Here is a 20,936-nt window from a genome sequence, read left to right as displayed (position 1 = left end):
CTCCTACAGCGCTGTGATATAGTTGACCACCTGTATTGTTAGATGTTAGCTAGACCAATCCAAAATGAATTGTTGAGCATTTCCCCCAGACTTTTATCTTCCTTTGTTATTAACCAATGAGTTGCTTGGTGTGATAGAACTTACATATTACTGACAAAAGAGACATGCTATCATTGTTTCAGGAGTGACATAAGAATACCAAATGTCAAAAGAGAATAAACTATATGGCATGAAAAACAGGTAGTGATTGATCAACAAGTGTACTCGACCAATGATTACCTTCTATTCGTTATTATAAATTATTATTTCTCCTTTGAAATTTGATACTCTTGCATCTGTCCTTGTGAATGCAAGATGAAAAGCTTCAATAGTATGTCACTTTTTTAAGGAATTTATCCAGTTTCCCAATGCCTTAATCTCATTCATTCGTGGACTTGATGGACTCCTGTATCATAATGACTATGGTATTCCAACATTCCTCTGTGAAGAAATTTCTGCTAATTCTTTTGGTTGTTTAGTGAATTTTTTTTAAAATTGCTAATCGTAGATTGGTTATTCTGTAGTCAGCGGACTTAAATATTTGTAACCACTATGTCAAAATTGTTTGTATCTTTAGTCAGCACTTGGTTAGCCTTACTTTGTGGGTAGAAGTAAGTTCTTCTTTAGAGGGAGGTTTTAATATGCCTCTCATGATCCATTTTAACCTATAAGGTATGCTCTTTCGGCCTGTACACTTCTGTGTGTGCGGTGTCCTGCACATGCAACTTACAATGGTTTCCACTTGCACTTGTGTTATAAGTCAGTTTGTTTGACATCTAACTGTGCATGCACCACAATTTTCACCAATTAAACATTGGAAAAGCCAAAAGTGATGTTTACAGCCATATCACAAGCTTTTGCAACTGATATTATCTCCTTCCAAGCTGCTGTACTGAAAATCAATCAGATGATTGGCAACCATGGCATTGTATTCAACACCAATCTGAATTTCCACTTTTATTCATGCGAATGGAGTTAGGCTACAGATCAACCACAATCGATGGGCAGACAGAACATGCTTGAGGGGTTAAGCAATAGACTTCTGTTTCTAGGTTACATTTTTACCGCAAAGGCTGTTTATTTAAACTACTGCAATATCATTACCCTGTAGCCTGTAACCATGTGTCATTTTTGGCACTACAACTCTCATCGAAATCATCTTCACTTTCAGACTTAACTCTGTTGCTCTCCTTGACAATCTCCCATCTTTCACTCTCCCTAATATATTCAAAACTTAACTATGCATGTCTGATCCCACCCCAAGTCTTGCTCACCCATCACTCCTGTTTCTTATTAATCCATGTTGGCTTTCAGTTCTAATCCAAAGCCCAGGAACCAATTTAAAATTCTCATAATTGTATCAAGATCTCTCATGCTCCCGGTCCTTAATTTCACTCAACCCTAGATCTATATCCTTCCGTTGCCAATTCCTTCAGGTCTCACCTCATGTGTGTTCCCTCCTTCCAACACTTCACCATATGTAGCTGTGACTCCAGGGATTTAGCTTCTAAATCTCTAAATCTTCAATCTTGCTGCCTCTTAACCTCATCGTCTCCTAAAAGATAGTCTTCTAAATCTCTCTTTGACCAAACGTTTGTCTACCTGTTTCTCATAGGTCCTTTGGGTTGGCAACCATTTTTCTCTGATTACAGCCCTATGAAACATCATCTCATATTTCTTGATGTTAAGTCAGCTTCCTAAATATATGTTGTTGTCATTGTTATTATTATTATTATTATTATTAGTGTCTGCTTTTGGTTTTTTGCAGTGATGATTTATAACTCTTTGTGAGTTGTGAAGATATTCAGTTTCAGATATTTTCTAATCACCCTGTTTAGAGATGGTATTGCATACGTCTGGAACAGGTGGGACTTGAACCCTGCCCCAATAGCTAACAGGTGGTGACACAACACTATACAAGTTTGATGCTGTATTATAGAAATCCTGGCATAGTTTATGAGAAGAATGTTTTAATCTATATTTTTTGGAGAACAATCAGTGATCTATATTTCATTATGTATCTTTGATCGTTTTAATCCTCTGTTTTGCTATGGTATGAACTTGTTGGGAATTATTGATTGTTTTAACACTTCATTGTTAGAATTATGACTGCTGAAAATAAATTTGTTACTCAAAGGGTTGTTAATTTTTGGAATGCTCTCACGCAGAGAGTGGAACATGCTTCATCATCGAATTAAGGTTGAGATAGACAGAATTTTGGTATCTGAAGGAATCAAGCGATATTGCAAGTGAGTGGAAAAGTGGAATTGAACTGATGATCATCCATGATGGTATTGAATAGCAGAACTGGTCTCTGCCATGTTTCTTAAGATCTTAGTTCACATTGTTGAAGTTAAAATTTTTGTATGCATTATTTGTATCATATATCCACTTTAATTTAGTTATTAGATTTTAATTTAATATATAGTTAATATCAATGTTTGGTAGGTTGCCTATGCAATTATTTCAAGTATTTTGACCATAAGTTAAAAGAATCCGCATATAATGCAGAATACAGGAACTATTCAAAATTTGTTTTTATAAAATAATTGTTGGGGAGGTGGGTGGTTTTTTTAATGGACTTGTACACGTGCTAAATCATACAGTTTTCTTTCATGTCTAGAAGTGTGAAATGCATTTGAACATTTGCTCTTTGTGTCATGCTACACTTAAACATTTAATTATTTTCCTATTTAGTTTTTTCTTAGATGTGTAATTTTATGTAATGGAATCAGTATGTGCATGCCTTGTAATAATCAGAGGATTTTTCTATTTTGTAGTTTGAGCATTTCCTAATAGTAAACCCAGACAGACAGTGGTTTTTAAGGTTAAACAAACAACACCAGCAAAATATCAAAAATAGAAAAAAGGATCTAGCATGAATGTAATAGGGTGTGAGTGCTTTAATGTGTGGAGATAAGGAAGTGGTCGAAAAATTTGGCGATGGATGTGAGGTATTATGCATTATGATTCTGCATTTGCATTTTTTAATGAACCAGACTTTAAACAATAGCAGTATATTTGTCAACCCTGATCTGGGCTTTTAGTTTAATGTCCTTTTGATCACATGTAACACATTTATTCACATATGTATCATCGTGCATTTGCCTTCTGTTACTACTCTAGTAGTGAAATCATTGTGTGTATTTTTGCCTCTTCGGGACTTCATTAATCCAAAGCTTTCCATGCAAATATCCCATTCTGCAAATACTCTTTTTTTTATATGTAATATAAAATATATGTAATCATTTACATTGGTTTTTATTGTTCTTTGTTTAACTGGAGCCTTCCAAGAAGAAGTTTATCAAAGATGTTTTTAAACTTCAAACCAATTGTAATTCACAGATAGGTGAATTGATGGTTCTGGTAGAAATAAAAGGGTATTACTTAATTACAATTATGAAGACATGGCTGCAGGGTGACTAGGAATTTAATGTTAAAGGATATTCAACATTTTGGAAGGATAGGCAAAAGTGAAACGGAGATTTGGGTAATGTTGATAATATCTGTGTATTAGTTGGAGAGGATCTTCTATTGAAAGAATATGATGTAAAATTTGTTTGGGTGGAGCTTAACATCAGCAAAGGGCAAATTGATGGGCATGGTTTATAGGTCACTAAACAGTAATGGAAATATAGGGCATGGTATAAATTAGGAAACTAAAGGTGCATATAACAGGAGGAGTAGAATAATCAAGGGTAGCTTGAGTCTATTGAACATAAATTTCATGCTATGGAGGAAGAATTCTTGGAATGTGTTTGAGATTTTCTGGGGCAATGCATTGAGGAACCAACAGTGGCACAATCTATTTTAAATGTAGAATTATATAAAGAGAAAGGGCTAACTAATAATATTGATCAAAAAGAACCATTAAGGAATAATGACTATAGTGTAGTAATGTTTCATTATGTTTGAAAACGTGTGGTTCATTCTAAAACTAAGGTTTTAAATCTCAACTAGGGCAAGCTATGAGGATAAAGTTGGGTTTTGTAGATTTATGTTAACAGATTTCACAGTAGATAGGCAGTGTTCTGTTTTAATTAACATATAGTGTGTGTTATTTTAAGACAGGAATTCTCAAAAGGAAAAGCAAGAGAGCCATAGTTAACACAAGATGTTAAAGGTTTAGATTGAAGCAGGAGACTTATAAAGTTGTCAACATGTTGCAAGTCTAAGGATTGGGACAACTGTAGAATTCAGCCAAACAATTGATAAAGAAAAGGAATATTTTATATTAATATTAAATTTCTAGAAACATAAAAATGGATTATAAAAGCTTTTATGGGTATGTAAAAAAGAAAAAATTACCAATGACAAGTGAATCCACTACAGGCAGAGACAGGAGAATTTATAATAGGTGATAGAGAAATGATAGTGAAGCTAATTAAGTGCTTTTTGTCTATCTTCACAGAGGAAGGCAGAAGTCTCCCTGAAATAACTACAATTCAAAGTTTACTGAGAATGTGGAACTGAAAGAAATGAATATTAGTGAAAAAGTCATTTTGGAGAAATTAATGAGACTGAAAGTTCAGAAATCCATGAGATCCGATGGCTTTCACCGTTGTACTTGCGGAATTACATTTTCTTTTGCTCAAAAACTGCATGAATCCATGTAAGACTCTGTAAATCCTTTTTTTTAGATTAGAATCAGTCTGAACATTGTAGCACAGATAGTCTCACACAGGGCCCCTCATACCTTCGATGCATTATCTGGGCTGACATGACACCAATTGTTAAAGTTCACTTGAGAATGTAACTTCAAAAAAGTTCTGCGATTTACGTATGAAAGAACTGAAACCAACATGTTCATTGTAAAAGATGAGAGACTTAACACTTTTTCGATATATAATTTCAGTTGCATCACATTGTCAACTTTTGCTATAAATTCTTTGTCTTATGATCTTATACTCCACATCCACCTGATGAAGGAGATCACATTGTCAACTTCTGCTATAAATTCTTTGTCTTATGATCTTATACTCCACAGCCACCTGATGAAGGAGCAGCGCTCCAAAAGCTAGTGCTTCCAAATAAAGCTATTGGACTATAACCTGGTGTTGTGTGATTTTTAACTTTATAAACCCCAGTCCAACACTGGCATCTCCAAATGACTATGTTGAGAGGTATAGATAGAATGGGTAGCCAGAGACTTTTTCCCATGGCGGAAATGTCTATCGTGAGGGGGCATAATTTTAAAGTAATTGGAAGAAGGTTTCAGGGAGATGTCAGAAGTACCTTTTTTTACTCCAAGAGTGGTGGGTGTGTGGAATGCATTGCCAGTAGTGGTAGTAGAGTCAGATACATTAGGAACATTTAAGTGACTCTTGGACAGGCACATGTAAGATAGTATGATGAAGTGTATCTAGGTTAGTCTGATCTTAGAGTAGGATAAAAGGCCGGCACAACATCTAGGGCCGAAGGGCCTATATTGTGCTGTACTGTTTTATGTACTATATAGAGCCATCGAGATGTACAGCACAGAAACAGACCCTTCAGTCCAATTAGAACATAGAACATTAAAGCACTACAGGCTCTTTGGCCCACGATGTTGCGCCACCCTGTGAAACCAATCTGAAGCCCATCTAACCTACACTATTCCATTCTCGTCCATATGCCTATCCAGTGACCATTTAAATGCCTATAAGGTTGGCACATCTAATTGTTGCAGGCAGTGCATTCTATGCCCCTAATACTCTGAGTAAATAAACTTCCTCTGATATCTGTCCTATATCTATCACCCCTCAATTTGAAGCTATTCCCCCTCGTGCTATCCATCACCATCCTCTCACTGTCCACCCAATCTAACCCTCTAATTATCTTCTATGTCTCAACTAAGTCATCTCTCAACCTTCTTCTCTCTAATGAAAACAGCCTCAAGTCCCTCAGCCTTTCCTTATAACACCTTCCCTCCATACCAGGCAATACCCTAGTAAATCTCTTCTGAACCCTTTCCAAAGCTTCCACATCATTCCTATAATGCGGTGACCAGAACTGGATGCAATACTCCAAATGCGGCTGCACCAGAGTTTTGTATAGCTGCAGCATGACCTCATGCTTCCAAAACTCAATCCCTCCACTAATAAAAGCTAATGCACCGTATGCCTTCTTAACAGGCCTATCAATTTGGGTGGCAATTTTGAGGGATCTATGTACGTGGACACCGAGATCTCTCCGCTGTCTACACTATTGAGAATCTTACCATTCGTCCAGTACACTGCATTCCTGTTACTCCTTCCAAAGTGAATCACCTCACACTTTTCTGCATTAAACTCTGTTTGCCACCTCTCAGCCCAGCTTTGCAGCTTATTTATGTCTCTCTCTAACCTGCAACATTCTTTGGCACTATCCACACTGTACTGACCATAGTGTCATATGCAAATTTACTAACCCATCCTTCTACACCCTCATCCAGGTCATGTATAAAAATGACAAACAGCAGTGACCAAATTCAGATCTTTGCGGTACACTAGTAACTGATCTCCAGAATGAGCATTTCCCACCAACCACCACCCTCTGTCGTCTTTCATCTAGCCAATTTCTGATCCAAACCGCTAAATCACCCTCAATCCCATGCTTGAACAAGTGAACAACATTTGCTATCCTCCAGTCTTCTGGTACTATTCCTGCTGACCAGACATCCTAAATTAACCAAGTCCCATTTGCCAATATTTGGCCCATATCCCTTCCTATTCATATACAATCCAGATGCCTCTTAAATATTCTAATTGTACTTCACCTCCACCTCATTCCATTGATATACCACCCTCTGCATAAAAAGATTGCCCCTTCAATTCCTTTTTAAATCTTCCCCTCTCTCCTTAAACCTATGCTTTCTAGTTTTGGATACACCTACACTGGGGAAAAGATGTTGTCTATTTACCCTATCCATCCCCCCCCTCATGATTTTACGAACTTCTATAATGTCACCCCATAGCTTTTGATGCTCCAGGGAAAATAGCCCCAGCCTCTTAAGCCTCTCCCTATAACTCAAACCCTTTAAACCTGGCAACATCCTTGTAAATATTTTGACCCGTTTCAAGAATTGCATGTACTATTTCAAAAGTGGCGAAACCAATGTCCTGTACAGCTGTAACATGACCTCCCAACTCCTATACTCGGTGCACTGACCAATAAAGGCAAGCCTACTATAAGCTGCCTTCCCTATCCTGTTTACCTGTGACTCCACTTTTGATGAACTATGAACCTGCACTCCAAAGTCTCTTTGTTCAGCAACACTCTCAGGACCTAATCATTAAATGTATATGACCTGCCCTGATTTGCCTTTCAAAAATGTGGCATCTCATATTTACCGAAACTAAATTCCATCTGCCACTCCTCAGCCCATTGGCCCATCTGATCAAGGCTCTGTTTTACTCTGAGGAGAAAGTGAGGTCTGCAGATGCTGGAGATCAAAGTTGAAACTTTATTGCTGGAACAGCACAGCAGGTCAGGCAGCATCCAGGGAACAGGAGATTCGACGTTTCGGGCACAGGCCCTTCTTCAGGAATTCCTGAAGAAGGGCCTGTGCCCGAAACGTCGAATCTCCTGTTCCCTGGATGCTGCCTGACCTGCTGTGCTGTTCCAGCAATAAAGTTTCAACTCTGTTTTACTCTGAGATACCTTCTTTGCTGGAGAAAGTGATGACTGCAGATGCTGGAGATCAGAGCTGAAAATGTGTTGTTGGAAAAGTGCAGCAGGTCAGGCAGCATCCAATGAGCAGGAGAATCGACGTTTCGGGCATGAGCCCTTCTTTGCTGTCCACTACACCAGCACCTTTGGTGTCATTTGCAAACTTACTAACCACACCTCTTATATTCACATCCATATCATTGATATAGTGGACAAAAAGCAGTGGACCCAATCATTGTGGCGCATTGCTGGTCACAGGCCTCCAGTCCAAAAAGCAACCATCCACCACCACCTTCTGTCTCCTACCTTTGAGCCAATTCTGTATCCAAATGGCTAGTTCTCCCTGTATTCCATGTGATCTAACCTTTATTAGCCAGTCCACTGTGCAGAACCTTGTCAAATGCCTTACTGAAATCCATATTGACCATGTCCACCGTTCTGCCTTCATCAAACCTCTTCATCACTTCCTCAAAAAAAACTTAGTCGAGTTAATGAGTCATGATTTCTCACGCACAAAGCCATGTTGACTATCCCTAATTAGTCTTTGCCTTTCGAAATACATGTGAAACCTGTCCCTCAGAATCCCCTCCAACAACTTACACACACTATTTTCAGGCTCACTGGTCTATAATTCCCTGACTTGTCCTTACCATCTTTCTTAAATGATGGCACCACGTTAGCCAGTCTCCAATCTTCCAGCACCTCATCTATAGCTATTGATGGTACACATAGCTTAGCAAGAGACCCAGCAATCATTTCCCTTGCTTCTCACAGAATTCTAGGGTACACCTGATCAGGTCCTGGGGATACTTCACTGGACATACTCCCTGCAATATCCTCCCTCAGTACAGCCGTAATGTTATCCCTAAACAAAAACGCACTCTCTCCCTCTCCCCCCCACCACCCCACCACCACCACCAAGCGCATGCCGCGTGCGCGCACACACACGCACACTTCTCTCCTTCCTATATATGGTATCTATGCACTGGAACATTAATAGCTATGATATCAGAGTTCCATGTTCCCAACCATGCCCTGAGTTCATCTGCCTTATCTGTCACCCCTCTTGCATTGAAATAAATGCATTTTAATTGATCAGTCCTACCTCATTTTCTGCCATGCTCCTGCCTACCTTGATTGTTTAACTTCTTTTCTCAACTGTACCAGTGGAGTTGATTAAATGTGGAGCTGGAAAAAGCAGCAGGTCCAGCAGCATTGGAGGAGCAAGAGAGTCGATGTTTCTGGCATGACCCTTCATCGGGGGGAGGGAAGGACTGAGAAATTGAAAGGAGAAGGAGAAGGGGCAAGGGGAGGGTAGGTGGAACGGCGATACATGGGTACAGGTAGGAGGTGATTGTGATAGATCGGTGGAAGTGTCGACTGGATAGTGGGAAGGAAGATGGACAAGTAGGTCAGGTCAAGAGGTGGTGCCAAGTCAGAAGGTTGGATCTGGGATGAGTGGGTGTGTGTGGAGATGTGGAAACCGGTGATGTTAATGTTCATGCCATGTGATTGTAGGCTTACGATAACAGACGAGGTGGTCTTCTTCCGTGAGCAGGTGGCCGAGTGTAGGCAATGGAGGAGGCCCAGGATGGATATGTCATTAGGGGAGTGGGAGAGGGAGTTGAAATGGATGACCACAGGAAGGTGAGGTTGATTGGTGCGTATGGACCAGAGATGTTCCCTGAACTGTTTTGTGAGTTTGCGCATCACCTCTCAGATGTAGAGGAGACCACAGCGAGAGCAACGGATGCAGTCAGTGAGATTTGAGGATATGCATAAAAGTGTCTGCCAGATTTGGAATGACCTTTGGGGCCTTGGAAGGAGATTGGGGGTGGTGGTGTGGGTGCAGCTCTTACAGCGACAGAGGGAGGTGTCAGGTGTGGAGACTGGGTTGGTGAAGTGTTTGGACCTAACAAGGGAGTCGCGGAGGGAATAGTCCCTTCAGAACCCAAATGGGAGTGGGGAGGGAAGTATATTTTTGGTGGTGGTGTCTGACTGAAAGTGCCAAAAATGGCAGAGAATGATGCACTGGATTTGGAGATTAGTGGGATAGAATGTGAGGAGCAGGGAGATTCTATCTTTGTTGTGGTTGGGAGAGTGAGGTGTGAGGCAAAGGTGCGGGAAGTGGAGGAGATGAGACTAAGCGCATTGTTGATCACGGGGAGGGGAATTTATGATTCTTGAAGTAGGAGGATATTCCTGGAATAGAATCGCTCATCCTGAGAGCAGAGAGGCGGAGGAATTGGGAGTAATGGATCCTGTTTTTACTGGAGGGAGTAGGGTAGGAGGAGGTGTAGTCAGGGTAGCTGTGGGAGTTGGTGGATTTGAAATAGATGTCAGTGTTGAGTTGGTCACCAGAGACAGAGAGGTCCAGGAAGGGGTGGGGAGCAGGGGGAGGTGGAGGAGTTGTCGGAGATGGTCCAGTTGAATTTGAGGTCAGGGTGGAAGTTGTTGGTGAAGTGGATAAACTGTTCAAGCTCCTCGTGGGAGCATGAGGCTGCGCCAATACAGTCATTGATGTAGTGGAGGTAAAGATGGGGGATGGTGCTAGTGTAGCTGCGGAAGAGGAACTGTTCCATGTATCTTACGAAGAGGCAGGCATAGCTGGGAGCCGTGTGGGTATTCATAGCCATCCCTCTGGTTTGCAGGAAGTGGGAAGATTTAAAGAAGTAGTTCTTTAGGGTGAATACCAGTTCTGCCAATTGAATGAGAGTCAGTGAAAGGGGACTGGTTGGGTCGGCAGGGCAGGAAGAAATGGAGGGCTTTTAGGCCTTATGAGGAATATAGGTGTAGAAGGATTCAATGCCCACAGTGAAGATGAGGTGTTGGGGGCTGCGGAATCTGAAGTCATGGAGGAGGTAGAATGCGCAGGTAGTGTCTTGAGTGAATTCGGGGAGTTCCTAGACCAAGGGGGACAGGACACAGTTGAGATAAGCGGAGATGAGTTGAGTAGGCAGAGACAATCGGTTGACCAGGGGAGTCAGGTTTGTAAATTTTAGGTAAGAGAGAGAACTGGGCAATATGGGGATTGGGTAGTTCTGAGGTTGGAGGTTGTGGGTGGGAGATCACCTGAGGTGATGAGATTGGGGATGGTCTTTAAGATGGTTTGCCTTCGATCATGCTGCCTACACAGATGCCACCGCTTACCTAACTTCCAAAATCAGCACCGATCGCTCCCATGCACGCTCCCACTCCAGAGACAGTCTCCACCCCCACTCCCAACTCCAGCTCAACACTTCGCTCCAGCCCCAAGCCCTCCTGTGTATTTACCATTCCTCCCAGACCTCTCCCTCACTGAGGACAGTCAGTCCTCAACAAAGGACTCTCCTTCATTCCACTATGCCGCCATGTCAACAATTTCCATATGCGGCGTGATGTTGAACTCTTTTTCTGTTACCTCCGCCTCCGTGCCTACTTTTTCGATCGTAACTCCCACCCACCCACTGAAGACCCCTTCTCCCACCTACAAGAAACTCCATCTTCTTGAACACCCCATCCTGGCCTCTTACCCTCCCTCTTCATTTTCAACTGCCATTGCGACATTAACTGCCCAATCTCTCCACCTTTCTCACCCACTCAACTTCCTGCCCTGCGCAGCCCTCCACTCCCTCCGCTCCAACCTCAACCTCACTATCAAACCAGCTGACAAGGGAGGTGCAATATGGCACACTGACCTCGACATCGCTGAGGCCAGAAGTCAACTCGCTGACACCTCCTTCTCCCTCAATTGTACCAGCCTCGTACTGATCTCCTTTTCTCACTATCTCTCTTTGGTACACCCCACTTCCTGTTTAAATCTTCCTGTGTAGCTCTAGCAAATCTCCCCACTAATATATTAGACCCCTTCCAATTCAGGTGCAACCCATCCTCCTTATACAGATCACGTCTACCCCAGAAGATATTCCAATGATCTAAAAATGTGTATCCTTCTCTCGTGCGCCAGCTCCTCAGCCACGCATTCATCTGTCCTATCCTCCCATTCCCAGTCTCATGGGAAACACATGGTCCTGGGAGTAATCCAGATTTTACTAACCTGAGGACCTACTTGTTCTTCTCTTCCTTATCATTGGTCCCAAAGTGGACAATGATCTTGTGCTGGTCACTTTGCCCTTTGGGAATACCCTGCACCGTCTGAGACATCCTTGACCCTGATAGCAGGGAGGCCACATGCCTTTCTGATGTCACGCTGTCAGCCGCAGAAATGTCTGCCTGTGCCTCGGACTATAGAGTCCCCTATCACAATCGATCGCTTGGAAGCTGACGTACCTCTCATTACAGTAGAGCCAGTCACAGAAATATGATCATCATTCTCCCGAGTGATATATTCCCCCCATAGTCCATCACACGCTACATTTTCCAAAACAGAATATTTGTTTGAGATGGGGATAATGACAGGAAACTCCTGCACTACCTGCCTCCCTCTCCTAGAGTTAACCCATCTACTTCTAGCTTCCTGAAACTAATTGGAGTCAGCATAGGTTTATGGAGAGGAAGTCATTTTTAACAAATCTGGTTCAGTAACAGGAAACCAGTAGATGTTATGTATTTGGATTTTAAGAAAACTTTAGATAAATATCCTCTCAGGTGATTCATAAATAAATCAAAGTGCATGGAATTGGAAGTATTATATTCATTCAGATTGAGTATTGGTTAACAGACAGAAAACAGAGAGTCAGAATACATTGGTCATTCTCAAGTTGGCCTGCTGTAAAGCATTGGGGTACTACCAGGATGTGTGCTTGGAACCCCCTACTGTACACAGTGTATATCAATGATTTGTGGGAGCCAGTTTTAATATTTCTGATTTTGTAGATGATTTAAAACCTTGTGGGATGAGAGTTACAAAGGGAATGCAAAGAAGCCTTAAGGGGCATTCAACAGGCTAAGGGCAAGGTGATGTAATACAATGTTGTAAAATATAAGATTATCCACTTTAACAGAAGCAATGAAGTTGCAGATATCTCTTAAATGGTGAGAAGTTGAGATGTTCAGTGGATTGTTGTTGAGGTGGATGATCAACCATGATTTAAACTGGCAGTGTGTGCTCAAGGGGCGAAGTGGCCTACTCTTGTTCCTGTGTTGCCATGTCACCTGAACTAGTTCATCCGTAACCTTTCACATAAAGCCAGAATGTTTGTCAGGAATGTGTATATGTTTTATATATTTACCATGGTTTTGTAAGTTATCAATAGTGATGCAATATTTCATTTATGACAAAATGACTTGGTAATTTTTCATGTGGGCTTGGCTGTCTTTCCATTTAAAATGAACAGACAATGTTCTTAAGTCTAGTGTTGATGAGTAGGTTAAATCACCCTAGTTTTATCTCGAGGATGGGTTTTAATTTTTATCTCAGAATTGTAGTTCTAAGTTGGGTACATTTGGGTAGTGACAGTCTAGTTCTAAATGGACATGGGTCTATAATTTGAGTGAAAGAAGGGACATTGCTACACTGGTGAAATGGGTGGTCATTTTCTGTGGTTGCAATGAAAGCACAAAGTTGGGACATGGAAGAGGAAGCTTTGCCCACAGTTGATAATTTCGGAGTAATTGATCCTAATCTTGCAAAATGTTTAAAAAAAATGTATTCTTTACTTATTATTTCTATTCCTTATGTAGAGCACCTGTGAAGATACAAAACTATAGAATGGTTTCTGAAAGAGATTACTTACATTTTTGTGTTTTCCTGTAAACCCTACATTTTCAAGTTAGAAGTGTATTTTTATTCCAGTATCAGATTTGAGTTGTTCTCATCCATTAATACAGCTGATCTTGTTTTTAATTGTTCATTAACTGTTCCCTTACTTGTGTTGTCATCCTACTGCACACACAAACAATCCATAATCTTTTTGACAGCAGAAATTCAGGTAAAGCATATTTTGTCTGTTTTAGAATAGAATGAATGATAGGAGTTAAATTTCTAACTATGTTTGAGCTTACATCTGTGCACTTGTCTACATTTTTTGTTTATATCCACTCAAGAGTTTCACACCTAGTTTGCAATTCACATTTAAAAAGAGCTAATGATGTTTACCTTTGTTGAAGCAGTCTTTGAGGTTCCAAGAGATCTGCTCGTCAAATTTATTTTATGATTGCCTTAACTAACTGTACTTAGCATCAGTGTTTCAAACTGAGGTGGACTTGGCATTCTGCTAGATTTCTTATGTGTGCAAGATGCTATAACATTTCGTTAGTTTTGCAATCATGGTGAAGTGAGAGGGAGAGAAAATGTAAATGTATAATAATGATTCTGGTATCAATGTAATTCAAAACTTATCATGATGGATGTGTTCTGCTTTGGCATAATGGATTGGGAGGGATATGTTGAATGATGGATATTGACATATTGCTTGTTAGCTTGTTGATTAATAGTGGGGTATGTTTGTGCTAATTTAGAAACACAATGTCACCATAAAAAAACTTTCACACTGGGCTTGGAGCCTCCTTGATAAATTGATCTCCATCTGTAATGGAATTGTTTAGTCTGGGACTTTGGTGTTTTGGCTCAGGTGAGCATTTAAGTGCATCTGTGTTGGCACAAGTGTTGCTAGAGCTATGCTAATGAAGAGATCTCCACTGGCTATAAACTTCGGGATGTCCTAGCAGGCCAAACCCAGCATTTACATAATCATAGAGTCATAGAACATGGAAACAGACCAACCAGTCCATGTGGAACATAACTCAAACTAAACTAGTCCCACCTGCCTGCTCCTGGCCTGTATCCCTCCAAGTTAGCACTGCTGCCTCACAACGCCAGAGACCTGGGTTCAATTCCCGCCTCGGGCAACTGTCTGTGTGGAGTTTGCACATTCTCCCTGTGTCTGCATGGGTTTCCTCCGGGTGCTCCGTTTTCCTCCCACAGTCCAAAGATGTGCAGGTTAGTGAATTGGCCATGCTAAATTGCCCGTAGTGTCAGATGAAGGGGTAAATGTAGGGGAATGGGTCTGGGTGGGTTGTTCTTCGGAGGGTCAGTGTAGACTTGTTGGGCCGAAGGGCCTATTTCCACACTGTAAGTAATCTAATCTAATCTCTCCTATTTATGTATCCATCTAAATGTCTTTTAGATGTTATAATTGTACCCGCAACCACTCAGGAAGTTCATTTCACATGCGAACCACCCTCTGTGTAAAGAAAATTGCCTCATGTCTTTTTTAAATGTCTCTCCTCTCACCTTAAAAATGTGCCCCCCAGTTTTGAAATTCCCCATCTTAGAGTAAAAAAGCAACTATCATCAACTCTATCTATAACATTATTTTATAAACTTCTATCGGGTCACCCCTCAACCTGTTATACGCCAGTGAAAAAGGGCCCAGCCTAGCCAGCCTTTCTTTGTAATTCAAACCTTCTATACTCAGCAATATCCTGGTAAATCTCTGCTGAACCCTCTCCAGCTTGATAATATCCTTCCTATAACTGGGGTGACCAGAAATGGTCACAGTATTCCGGAAGAGGCCTTACCAATGTGCTGTATAACCTCAATGTTACTTCCCAACTCTTATACTCAAAGGATTGAACAATGAAGGCAAGCGTGCCAAATGTCTTTTTAACCATCCTGTCTATATGCTATGCAAACTTTAAAGAATTATATTCCTGCACCCCCATGTTCCTCTGTTCTACAACACTACCCATTAATTGAATAAGCCCTACCTTTGTTTGTTGTACCAAAATGTAATACTTCGCATTTACTCCAGATTGAACTCCACCTGCCATTTTTCAGCCCATTGACTCATTTGATCAAGATCCTTTTGTAATCTTAGAAAACCATCTTAGCTGTCTATTATGCCACTAATATTGGTGAAATCTGCAAACGTACTAACAATGCCTTCTATATTTTTCATCTAAATCATTTATATAAATGATTGATAAAAGAGGGCCCAGAACTGATTGCTGTGGAACACTGCTGGTCCAAGGCCTCCAGTCTGAAATGCAACCGTTCGCCATTACTATTTGTCTCCTGCCATTAGGCAAATTATGTATCCAAATGGCAAGCTCATCATGAATCCCATGTGATCTAACTTTACTAAATAGTCTACTGTGCGGAACCTTGTCAAAGGCTTTACTATAATCAAATAAACAATGTCTATAATCAAATAAACAATGGTACAACATTAACCACCCTCCACTCATCAGATTTTTAGACTATACATGTGTATTGATTCCCTTCTGCTCAAAGGTTTACAAATTTGCAAAATTTAAAAAGTTTCAAATATTAGATTCAGAATGGTGGTGCTATATCGTGACAGCGGTATTGATAAATGCCTTTATCTGCATATGCTTTTACACAAATTTATATGACAGGACATTCAGGAAAAATTACATCATAGACTCTGCATTTTTGAAATTGCACAGGGGGGTCAGGAAATAACATATTTTAAAAACAATGCTATATTTACGCTTCCAGTTAAATAGTGTATTTTATTTTTGAGCTGTTTTGCATGTGTGTGGTCAGATAAAGTATTCTTGCCATTGTTGTGGGATCTGTGTTCAGTGGTTGTGAATATACTTGGGTGGTCAATACCAGCAGCTTTAAACCAAACATCTACCTTTCAGGAATGAGTTGGTTGATTCTTTCAAATTGCTTCCTGCATGTACTGTAATTATTTTCAACGTACATTTGTTCTGTTTTAGTTGTAGCAGTTATTGTGCAAGTGATTGGTCATTGTTTGAAATACTTAAAATAATTGTTAGATATAGCTATTCATAGACTTACAGTGTAAAGTATCTATCTCATGTAGGGGTTAGTCTTTAGGTTTTCATAAAGAAGAATTTTAAGACTAAAAGCATCAATTATTTTAGAAATTTTAGCCAATCCTTCAAGACTCCCATACAAATGCATTGTGCTTTGGGACAGACTAAGTGTGCGAATAGAATGTATTTTATGAAAGTCTTTCTTGATATGTCAAATATTGCTAAATAGTGTTGCAATTTAACTCAAAGCATATGATAAATTAACATCGTAAAACCATGATTTTGTCAAAACTAATGCAGCCAGGGCATGTGTCTCAATAGTGAGACAGAACTGTCTAAATAATCAACTTATACTTTTCTAACAGGTCAGATGGATACAGGTTTGACAGGCTGAATGGTCGTCTTTGTTCATTCTAGTCTTCTCATAGATTTACATTGAAAAGTTTAGAGAAATATGTTGAATGTTTTAGAAAATAAAACAAAAGAAATATAAACTTGAACTGCTTGTAAGAATTCAGCTAAAAATGTTCCGGTCACTAAGTCAAACTTTACTAAGAAGAGCTCATCATTCTTTCCATTTTAAATGCTTCTTTTTGATTTATTAGAAAGCTGTGCTCCCAAAAGATGAAGCTTTGGGTATAAGCCAATGTTTCTAGTTTACATTCTCGTCAACAATGAGAGACAAGTACCTCATTGATGGGATGATGCAACATAATTTGTGCTAATGGGAGGATAAGAACTTGTATTTATATAGCACTTGATGTAAAGTGTCCCAGGGTTTTTCATGAAAGCATTATAGAACAAAATATAATACTGCGCTAAATAAGGCGATGTCGGACAGGCAACCAAAACCTTGGTCAAAGAAGTATGTTTTAAGCAGTGGCTAAAAAGAAACAAATAGGTGACAGAGGTGGAATGGTTTAGGGAGAGAATTTCAGGTCTTAAAGGCTAACAATTGAAGGCCCAGTTTATTTTTCCAATTGTTTTGTCTACTTTGATGGATTTCCCAATCACCTAAAAGGTGTATAGCACTGACGCATGAATCACTTCTTTGGTTATTATTGATATTAGATATTTTGAACATTGCTGAAAGGAGACAATAATTCAAAGTAAAGTCTTTGAACTCACTTGGACTAGAACACAATAAATAAACTTAGAATAAGGGATACCAATTTAAACAGCACAAGGAGAGAGTGCCATCAGTAGCCCAAAGATACAGCCTGAGCAGTTAACTGTCAGTCATAGTTCTCAGGTGTACACTGATTTGTCAGGGAGTTGCCATGGGAATGCAGCAGAAATAAGCAACCTTAGTGACCCCTTCCTTTCAGCATAGTAGTTGAAATGAAACACAAATTCCTTTTGCTTACATGAAATGGGGTCCAGTGAAGTAATATGTAAAGGTTCTAGCACACTTAAATTTATTACACTGCAGCCTTCTGATAATCTTTTAATTGGTTTCATGTACAATTCTTAGAACAGTCTGATTATTTAATAAATGATATAAGATTGTATTAAGCACATGGGATCCTGTTGTGAGCTTATGTCAGTTGAGAGAAGAAAGGCATATGTCAGGACAATCAGTTGACATGCACCAAAGCACTGATGTCATAAATTAGCAGCTCGAACGTATTCATGGCAGAATAGATCAAATCTTGCAGATTGCCGATAGCTATTCAAGACACAAGGGCAGGATGAAAATACTGTGGAAGTCATCATACAAAGGAGAAGGTGGTTTGCCCAGTAAGGGAAAAGCAGCATTTTCACTGAAAAAAGCTCACTCATTTCACATACAATTTCATGCCATGAAGGAAGCAGAGTAAGCGCAGTACGATGGCCATTGAAGAGATATCAGGTGAAGATTCCAAAAAAACACTCTACATCATAAAACAAATTGGTTCAATCAAATCAATAGGTAATATGTGTTTTGTGCTGACCTGATGGTCCCCTTCTGCAGTGCTTGTTCCAAAAACTCCTAGACAGCAGGGCATTATGTCCATCATGCCCTCCACAGATTTCAACATGGCATAAATGAAACTCGTGCCAAGAGAATAGATTATTCATTGAGTCAAGTTAATGCAATGCAGTCCCAGAACATAGGTGACAAAGAGAAACTACTTGTGTCAGCCGGATCAATCTAAAGCTTTTTATCTCTCCACCCTTCAGTCACTCTGCCTGTATTCCTGATGAAGGTTTTTTGCCCAAAACGTCGATTTTCCTGCTCCTCGGATGCTGCCTGAACTGCTATGTTTTTCCAGCACCACTCTAATCCACAATCTAAAGCTTGGACTGGTGATGCCAAAAGAGATTTAAATGTGTCGCAGCAGACAATACCATCGATCATTGGGTAGATCCAAGGAGAGTACAACAATATGTTTATAGGGTTCGGATGTCTTCCAAGAGAATATCATCTTGAAGTAGTTGAAACTGTAAGACCAATTCAGCACCTTGAATTAAATTCCAACTCCCCTTAGTATCCGACAAGATAAAAGACCTGGAAAAGCAGGAAGTAGACCAGTAAGCCTAACATCTGTGGTGGGTAAGTTACTTGAGAAGATTCTGAGAGATAAGTTGGAAAAACAGGACTTGATTAGGAGCAGTTAGCATGGCTTTGTGCATGAGAGATCATGCCTCACAAATTTGTTAGAATTCTTTTGAAGTGACCAGAAAGAATGAGGAGGGCAGGGTGATTGACTTAGTCTATATGGATTTCATTGAAGCCTTTGATGAGGTTCCACATGGTAGGCTGCTCTGGAAGGTTAGATTGCTTGGAATTCAGGGGGAGCTGGCCAATTGGATACGCAGTTGGCTTGATGGTACGAAGCAGAGGGCAAAAGTGGAAGGATACTTGTCAGACTGGAGGCCTGTGACTCGTGGAGTGCCTCAGAGGTTGGTGCTGGGCCCATTGCTGTTTGTTCTCTATATCAATGATTTTGATGAGGATATACATGTACAAGGCATGATTAATAAGTTTGCAGCTGACACTAAAATAGGCGGTATTGTGGATAGAGAGAAGATTATCAGAAATTGCAGCAGGACCTTGATCTGCTGGGGAAGTGGGCTGAGAAATCACCAATAGAGTTTAATATAGATAAGTGTGAGGTCTTGCATTTTGGAATGACAGTTCAAAGCAGGAGTTTTATGGTGATTGGTAGGTCCTTTAGGAGTGCAGTGGAGAGGGATACAGATCTGAAAATGTGTTGCTGGAAAAGCGCAGCAGGTCAGGCAGCATCCAAGGAACAGGAGAATCGACATTTCGGGCATAAGCCCTTCTAGGGGATACAGATACAGATCCTTAGAAAATAGGCGACAGGTTTAGATAGAGGATCTGGATTGATGCAGGTTTGGAGGGCCGAAGGACCTATTCCTGTGCTGTAATTTTCTTTGTTCTTTGAGCTGAGGGACCTTGGAGTTAGGTGCATGATCCTCTGAAAGTGGAGTCATAGGTAGACAGGGCAGTCAAGAAGGCATTTGGCACGCTAGCCTTCATCAGTCAGTGCATCGAGTATAGAAGTTGGTAAGTTATGTTGCAGATGTACAGGATGTTGATGAGGCCATACTTGGGGGTATTTTGTTCAGTTTTAGTACCTTGCTTCAGGAAGGATGTTATTAAATTGGAAAGAGTGCAGAAGAAATTTACAAAAATGTTGCCTGGACTCAAAGGTCTGAGTTATAGGAAGAGGTTGGACAAGCTAGGACTTTTTTCTTTAGAGCGTAGGAGACTGACGGTGGATCTTATAGATGTGTATAAGGTCATTATAGGCATGGATAGTGTAAATGCACTCTCTTTTTCCCAGGGAATTCAGGACTGGAGGGCATCGTTTTAAGGTTAGCGGGGAAAGAATAAGAGGGACCCTTTTTTACACAAAGTGTGATACCCATATGGAATGAGCTGCTAGCAGAAGTTGTTGAGGTGGGTGCATTAATGATATTTAAAAGACATTTGGACAAATACATGAATAAGAAAGATTTACAAGGATATGGGCAAGTGCAGGGAAATGGGGTTAGTATAGATGGACATTTTGGTCAGCATGTGTCAGCTTGGGCCAAAGGGCCTGTTTCCATGTTGTCGGACTCTATGGCACTATAATCAAGAAAGGGGCAAACTTTCACAGAATGGATTAGCAATGGAAAAAATCATGAAGCTGAGAGTTTGCATTGACACAAAATATTTAAATAAAGTTCTGAAGAGTTTAATTATGCAATGCCAACCCTCAAGGGATGTTTGCCACAGGGCCAGGCATATTTGCAACCTAATCCTATTGCACACACAAAAGATGGAATTGAGGCTCTTGTAGCTGTGCAGCAATGTTTTGTTTTCGTTTTAGGATTGTTGTTGCTTTTGTTGCATTTTCTAGTAAATGTATTATCTAAACTTGTAGCATTTTCTGTATGGTGAAGACAGCTGGGAAGGCGCGAAGATTTCTCTCTATTTAAATCTGTACTTTCTGAAATAAAAGTTATAGAATGGCTTGCTGATAATGTGATAAAATATCTAAATCTTCATTCCTTGTGGCTGTGCAGGATTGGGGTTCCTGGCAAGTAAAACTGGATGAAAGCTGCAGCGTTCTAACTACTTT

At 40.3% G+C, this 20,936-nt stretch overlaps 1 protein-coding gene and 1 long non-coding RNA gene across 5 annotated transcripts in view; both read left to right on the top strand.

Moving 5' to 3' along the window:
- Positions 1 to 20,936, top strand: part of supt3h (SPT3 homolog, SAGA and STAGA complex component) — a 469,942-nt gene that overhangs the window by 153,516 nt on the left and 295,490 nt on the right. The window lies entirely within an intron of this gene.
- On the top strand, positions 1,812 to 5,087 carry LOC148150598 (uncharacterized). Its single transcript, XR_015753302.1, has 2 exons — positions 1,812 to 2,288; positions 4,451 to 5,087. It is a non-coding gene; the product is annotated as an uncharacterized LOC148150598 (long non-coding RNA).

The sequence above is a fragment of the Chiloscyllium plagiosum genome, unplaced genomic scaffold (assembly GCF_037043375.1).
Source record: "Chiloscyllium plagiosum isolate Xiang-an unplaced genomic scaffold, Cpla_swu_hap1 HiC_scaffold_3, whole genome shotgun sequence".
In the NCBI taxonomy this organism is placed as follows: Eukaryota; Metazoa; Chordata; class Chondrichthyes; order Orectolobiformes; family Hemiscylliidae; genus Chiloscyllium; species Chiloscyllium plagiosum.
Note: the sequence above shows the minus strand (reverse complement) of the source record. Positions and strands in the feature narration are given on the sequence as shown.